Raw genomic sequence first — 6,882 nt, 5'->3', positions numbered from 1 at the left:
CACGTATTCAAATGTTTTGACATATCATATCGACCCATCTATATATATTATTTGGAACAACCATAGACACTCTATATGCAGTAATGTTGGAGTTAGCTATACAGGGTTGAGTTTGATTCCAAAAATATATATACTTTGAGTTGTGATCTAGCCTGAGACGTGTATACACTGGGTCGTGGATTGATTCAAGATAATTTATATCAATTTATTTCGGTACATCTAACTATGGAGAACTAGTTGTAGGTTACTAACGAGGACAACTGACTTAATAAACTTAAAACATCAAAATGTATTAAAAATGTTGTAAATATATTTTGAACATACTTTGATATATATATATGTATATATTTGTTATAGGTTCGTGAATCGACCAGTGGCCAAGTCTTACTCCCGACGAAGTAAAAATCTGTGAAAGTGAGTTATAGTCCCACTTTTAAAATCTAATATTTTGGGATGTGAATACATGCAGTTTTATAAATGTTTTACGAAATAGACACAAGTAAATGAAACTACATTATATGGGTGAATGATCGAAGCCGAATATGCCCCTTTTGCTTGGTAGCCTAAGAATTAGTAAACCGATCTACTAATTAACGCGAATCCTAAAGATAGATCTATTGGGCCTAACGAACCCCATACAAAGTACCGGATGCTTTAGTACTTCGAATTCGTTTTTATCATGTCCGAAGGATTTCCCAGAATGATAGGGGATATTCTTATATGCATCTTGTTAATGTCGATTACCAGGTATTCACCATATGAATGATTTTTATCTCTATGTATGGGATGTATATTGAAATATGAAATCTTGTGGTCTATTATTATGATTTGATAATATATAGGTTAAACCTATAACTCACCAACATTTTTGTTGACGTTTTAAGCATGTTTATTCTCAGGTGATTATTAAGAGCTTCCGCTGTTGCATACTAAAATAAGGACAAGATTTGGAGTCCATGCTTGTATGATATTATGTAAAAACTGCATTCAAGAAACTTATTTTTGATGTAATATATTCTTATTGTAAACCATTATGTAATGGTCGTGTGTAAACGGTATATTTTAGATTACCATTACTTGATAATCTACGTAATGTTTTTTAAACCTTTATCGATAAAATAAAGGTTATGGTTGTTTTAAAAATGAATGCAGTCTTTAAAAAACGTCTCATATAGAGGTCAAAACCTCGCGACAAAATCAATTAATATGGAACGTTTATAATCAATATGAACGGGACATTTTAGTTGGTATCCGAGCATTGGTCTTAGAGAACCAGAAAATTGCATTAGTGTGTCTTACCGAGTTTGTTAGGATGCATTAGTGAGTCTGGACTTCGACCGTGTTTTTCTTCAAAAACGATTGCTTAACATTTTTTTTTGTTGGAAACTATATATTATTAACATGTAAATATTATGTGATATATTAATCTCTTAACGTGTTTGATATTGTGTGATAGATGTCTACCTCTAGTACAAATCCCATTGATTCACCTAATAATAATGAAGAGTCAAATATATTTTGGGAAGATTCACAAATTCCCGAAGAGGAACCGGAAGAGGAGGAACCGGAAGAAGAGGAACCAGAAGAGGAGGAATCGGAAGAGGAGGAACCAGAAGAAGAAGAGGTTCCGGAGGAAGAAATATTGATACCTATAGTAAATCGATTAAATAAAAGAAAATCCTCAACCAATGGTCCAAAGTTAATAATGGTCAATGGTGTTTCCGCCGAGGAAGCAAAATATTGGGAAGATTACCAATTTTTTGATGAATCGGATCCCGATGAGGATTTCGATGATGTTATAGAAATTACCTCGACCCAATTTAATAAAGTGAAAGAAAATAATAAGGGAAAAGGTATAAAAATAGAGAAACCCGATTCCAACCCATTGAACTTTATATGTATCGGCAACATCCGTATTTTCTAAAATGTAACAATGACCCTGGAACCTCTAAACCACCAGGTTTTTCTAAACCATTGTGGAAAACGACGCCTCGTATTAGAGGAACACCATATATTCCTAGAAAATTAGGAAAACGAACCAAGTCCGAAGAATAAGAAACCAGTGATTCAGATTAGAGGGATGTAATCATGTTGTGTATTATATGTATTGTAGTGTGCTTGTATTTTTATGTTCTATGTAAAAATTGCTTGTATTGTTTGTTAATTATCTTTTATGAATCTAATCCTTGTCTATTTTATAGTATAAAAACAAAATGGACGTTAAGGGTAGACAACCGAATATTTTAGAAGATCTACCAGAGGATATGATTGAGGAAATCTTGTCTAGAGTCGGTCAGAATTCATCAGCACAATTAATTATGGCAAAATTAACTTGTCAAATATTTGAAAGACTTTTCAGAAATGCCTTAGTTTATAAAAGGCTTTCCTTTGATAGGAGGGGTATATCACATTGGGGAGACCGTAAGTTACGCCGTGTTTTCTTTAAAGCGTTAAATGCGGGGAACCTAAATGCAATTTTACGCTGCAGGTTAAGAACCTATTTTGACTCAACATATCCCAACATAGGATTTCGTGAATTAGAAAGAGCTTCTAACATGCAACATAAAGAAGCATGTTATGCTTACGGGTTAGTGATGTTCGCTTCTTACCAAAGTGAGAAAAAGAATATCGGATTGCAACTTTTAAATAAAACCTTCCCACAAGTGACGGATTCAGTAGTTGGGGTGAGAAACAAGGTTTTTAGATTATTACGGGGCTGTTGGACATTACGAAACCCTCGTCCTTTTGACGACATTACAACATGCTGCCTAGCCAATGGTCATAACGGTTATTTTCCACAAGACCAAGGATGAAAAGTCATCTTAGTAAAACCAGAATGCATGACTTGTTTCTGGACTTATGAATTACATGTCTTTATTTCCTTTGCTGAACAACTTGCGTATTAACTAGATTTATCTTCAAAACTATCCTGTATCAAAGTGTACTATATTTCATGTTATATCTAATATAGCGATGTTGTAAGTTTGAAGAATATTTATATGTGATATATTATTATAATCAGTTTTTCATATGGAATTGTAGTAGTTGAATTGTATATTAGCTACTAAGTATGAACTTAACGGGTAGGTAGTACCCGATTTTAAACTTATAAAACGCTAATATGAAGAAAAAGTTTTTATAAATGACTTCATATTATGCTACGAAATACTATTGACTACTCTTAATATTCTGTATGATTAACTCAATTCTGTGATGCCCCGTACAAAACCATCGTGTACGAATCATCAACAACAGGATCATTACAAGGTTAAGTACTATATGCATTTTCAAAAAGAGTTTGCATTCATCGATAAAGTGATGTCTAAACCAACATCAAAAGTTTTACAATCCAAAAGCATGCTTCACTAAGTAGAAGCAAATAATAAGTGTATGTGACCACAACGGTCGTTACAAGTCATAGTTCAAAAGTACGAATGTTTGAATGCAAAATAAAGTAGTTCATGCGATAGCAACTCTAAGCAGCGGGTGTCTACAGCACGACTAGTACACAGCGGAAGCTAACCTCAAGCACCTGAGAAAAACATGCTTAAAAACGTCAACACAAAGGTTGGTGAGCTATAGTTTAAGTATAACAGTATGTAAGGTAGGCCACGAGATTTCAGTGCTACAAAGAGCGTTTCAAAACAGTATGATAAAGTATATGTTAACCGTGGGCACTTGGTAACTAACTTAACGTTTATACCCCCTGAAAGTACACTTGGCAAGTGCGTATGTTTACGAAGTATTAAACACTCGTTAAATGCTAGCGCGACTAGCCCGAGTGGGGATGTCAAACCCTATGGATCCATATCTAAGATTCGCGTTCATGGTTCAAAAACCAATGATTAAACGTTACCAAGCTAAAGGGAATGTTTATGCCGTTGTATAACCCACACATATATAAGTTTAAGTACTCGTGCCTAGTATGTAAAAACGTAAAATGCGCATGTATTCTCAGTTCCCAAAATAGTTAAAGTAAAAAGGGAATGCTATAACTCACAATGATAATGTAGTCGTAAAGTCGGTTCGGAAAAGGTGTGCAAGTAATCGGTCCGAAGGTCCTCAACCTAAGGTAAATAGTACTAAGTCAGTAAATCGTCTTAATAGGTTTAAAAGTATGTTTTTAAAGTCATAAAGGTCATCATCATTCATCATCAAACAAAAGACGTAAAGTAGGTTTCGTTTATGAAAGTAGTTTAAAACAAAAGCTGACTTCAGTCAGTCACCACGGCCTCTAACCTTACTGAATTAAGGTGAGACCAGTGGCCATGGCTCCGTCTATGAGTCCTTTAAGTGTGGTAAAAATTCTAGAAGCAAACTCGTCTTTGTTTGACCGTGGCGACGGTCTAAGTGCGAGTAGGTCAGAAATTTCTACACAACGTTAAAGGACATAGTGACGATCGGAGGGCCATAAATCCTAAACCGTAACTCGGATTAAGATGAGTCCTATATGAAAAGTTATCTACTCGAAAAGTTCTATCTAAAAATTATGGTTATAACAGCCCAGGTCTACCGGTCTATTACAGAAACAGCAGGTCAGTATGTTTTGGACAGAAACAGTAAGTTTAAGTGAGTTCCGGTGGTCTTGATGCTTGATGTTCATCATGGTTCTCGTCCTTGACGCATATAGCTTCAAGTGTACAACTCATTGATGTATCTATATCATCTTAACCAAGTCTTGACCATCATAACCCTAGTGCAAGTCTAAGACATGAAGCACAACTCACTTAAGAGTTGCATGTAGTTTGATGAACCAAAGTTACATCAAAGTCTTAGGTTTGACACTTACATGAACTATAAAGCTAATAATAAGTTACAAACTTGAAAATGAACTTATAAATCAAGATATTAAGATGTAGAACATAGTTCTTAGTTAGATCTTGAAGATCCAAGACCCAAAAGTCTAGATCAAGCATAAGTATACAAAGTTATTTTTAAAGAAAACTTATTTGTGTGTTCTTGAACTTTCAAAGTTAACTTTAAGTTCAATATTAATGAGATCAAAGTTAACTAGTAACATTTGACCAATAATAACATAAATCATGAAATTTAAGTGCAAGTAAATGAAGTAAATAGCTAAGTAAACAAGTAATTAAGTTCATGGTTTGCATACTTTAAAGATTCAAGCCTAAGCTTGATCTTTAAGGAAAGTAAACTTTAAAGTTTATTTCATGAATCACAAGTATGTTTTTAACACATGAACTTACAAACTTTTGAAACAAGTAATGAGTGGAGATCATAAACTAGAGAGTTTATGTCTTGTATGTTCTTGAAGATACAAGATAAAATGATGAACAAACTAGTGAGTTTGATTCATAATAACTAGTAAGAAATTACAACAAGTAAGTAAACTACAAGTAATTAACAACAACAACAAGTGATGATGATGATTCAAGATGTATATGTTTCGGTTTTTGGCCAAGAAAGAAAGGAGAAAAGAGCTTGTTACTTACAAGGTTTAGAGAGAAAAGTGAGAGAGAAAGAGTGAAAAGATGAAAGCAAATGAATGTGTGTTTGAATGAGAGAAGTCTAGCAAGTGAGGTAATGAAAATGAAAGCTAAAAAACTCTCCTTCTATGCCTAAAGGCCCACGGCTGCAGCTGATTCAAAAGGGGGGAGGGAAGTATTCCATGGTCACTAGTATGTAAAGCTCACAAAAGTAGGATAATAAGGTGGTATGTGCATGGGGATGATATGTAACAAGATTCTTTAAGTCTTTAACTAACTAGTTGTAACCTAAATGATACTTACATGCATGTATGGGCTTAAGAGTTCATGAATGAAGTAGGGTGGGCTCTTTAAGTCCACTAACAATAATTAAAGCCCAAGTTTCAAGTAGTAACAAGTTAATCCAATTAAGAGTCCATTAACACTACTAAATGCCCAAGTAATTAACCAACAACCTTAGTTAATTAAAATGATTAATAAAACTTAATCATGAATGCAAATAATAATTGAAAATATTATTCGTGAAGTTTCGTGTGTCACAAAGACGTTTCGGGCACTTAAAAGTCAAGTACGGGCAATCATGGTAACATGTAAATGTAATAACATACATTCGTTTAATCACACGTATTAATAATAATAATTATTAATAAATAAACGTTGGAAATTCCAGGGTCGTTACAGATTCAGTTGGCTATTTTGAAGGAAATGGCACCGACTACTCGACACACCATGAATATGAGCGAAGAGGAATTTCGTACCTTTCTTGCTGCAAACATAGCCGCAGTACAGGCTGCGCTACATACCAACAATAACTCTGAATCTAGCAATGCAGCTAACAGCGCAAGAAATCGTGTAGGATGCTCCTACAAAGAATTTACTACCTGCAAACCTTTGGAATTTGATGGAACCGAAGGACCAATTGGATTGAAACGGTAGACCGAGAAAGTCGAATCGGTGTTTGCCATAAGTAAGTGTACTGAAGAGGACAAAGTTAAGTACGCTATGCATACCTTCACAGGTACCGCGTTAACGTGGTGGAATACCTATCTTGAACAGGTAGGACAAAATGCTGCTTACGCACTACCGTGGTCGGCATTCAAGCAATTGATGAACGAGCAGTACCATCCTAGAAACGAAGTCAATAAACTCAAGGCAGAACTTAGAGACTTACGAACACAAGGGTTCGATGTTACCACATATGAACGACGATTCACAGAGTTGTGCCTATTGTGTCCGGGAGCATTCGAAGATGAAGAAGAGAAGATCGACGCGTTTGTAAAAGGGTTACCAGTAAGGATTCAAGAAGATGTGAGTTCACACGAGCCCGCTTCTATACAGAAGGCAAGTTGAATGGCTCATAAACTCATAAATCAGATTGAGGGAAGAATTAAAGAGGAGGCGGCCGAAGAAGCCAACACGAAACAACTCAAGAGGA

Source organism: Rutidosis leptorrhynchoides, chromosome 1, assembly GCF_046630445.1.
Source record: "Rutidosis leptorrhynchoides isolate AG116_Rl617_1_P2 chromosome 1, CSIRO_AGI_Rlap_v1, whole genome shotgun sequence".
Classification (NCBI taxonomy): Eukaryota; Viridiplantae; Streptophyta; class Magnoliopsida; order Asterales; family Asteraceae; genus Rutidosis; species Rutidosis leptorrhynchoides.
The sequence above is the reverse complement of the archived record's forward strand: the minus strand, read 5'-3'. Positions refer to the sequence as shown.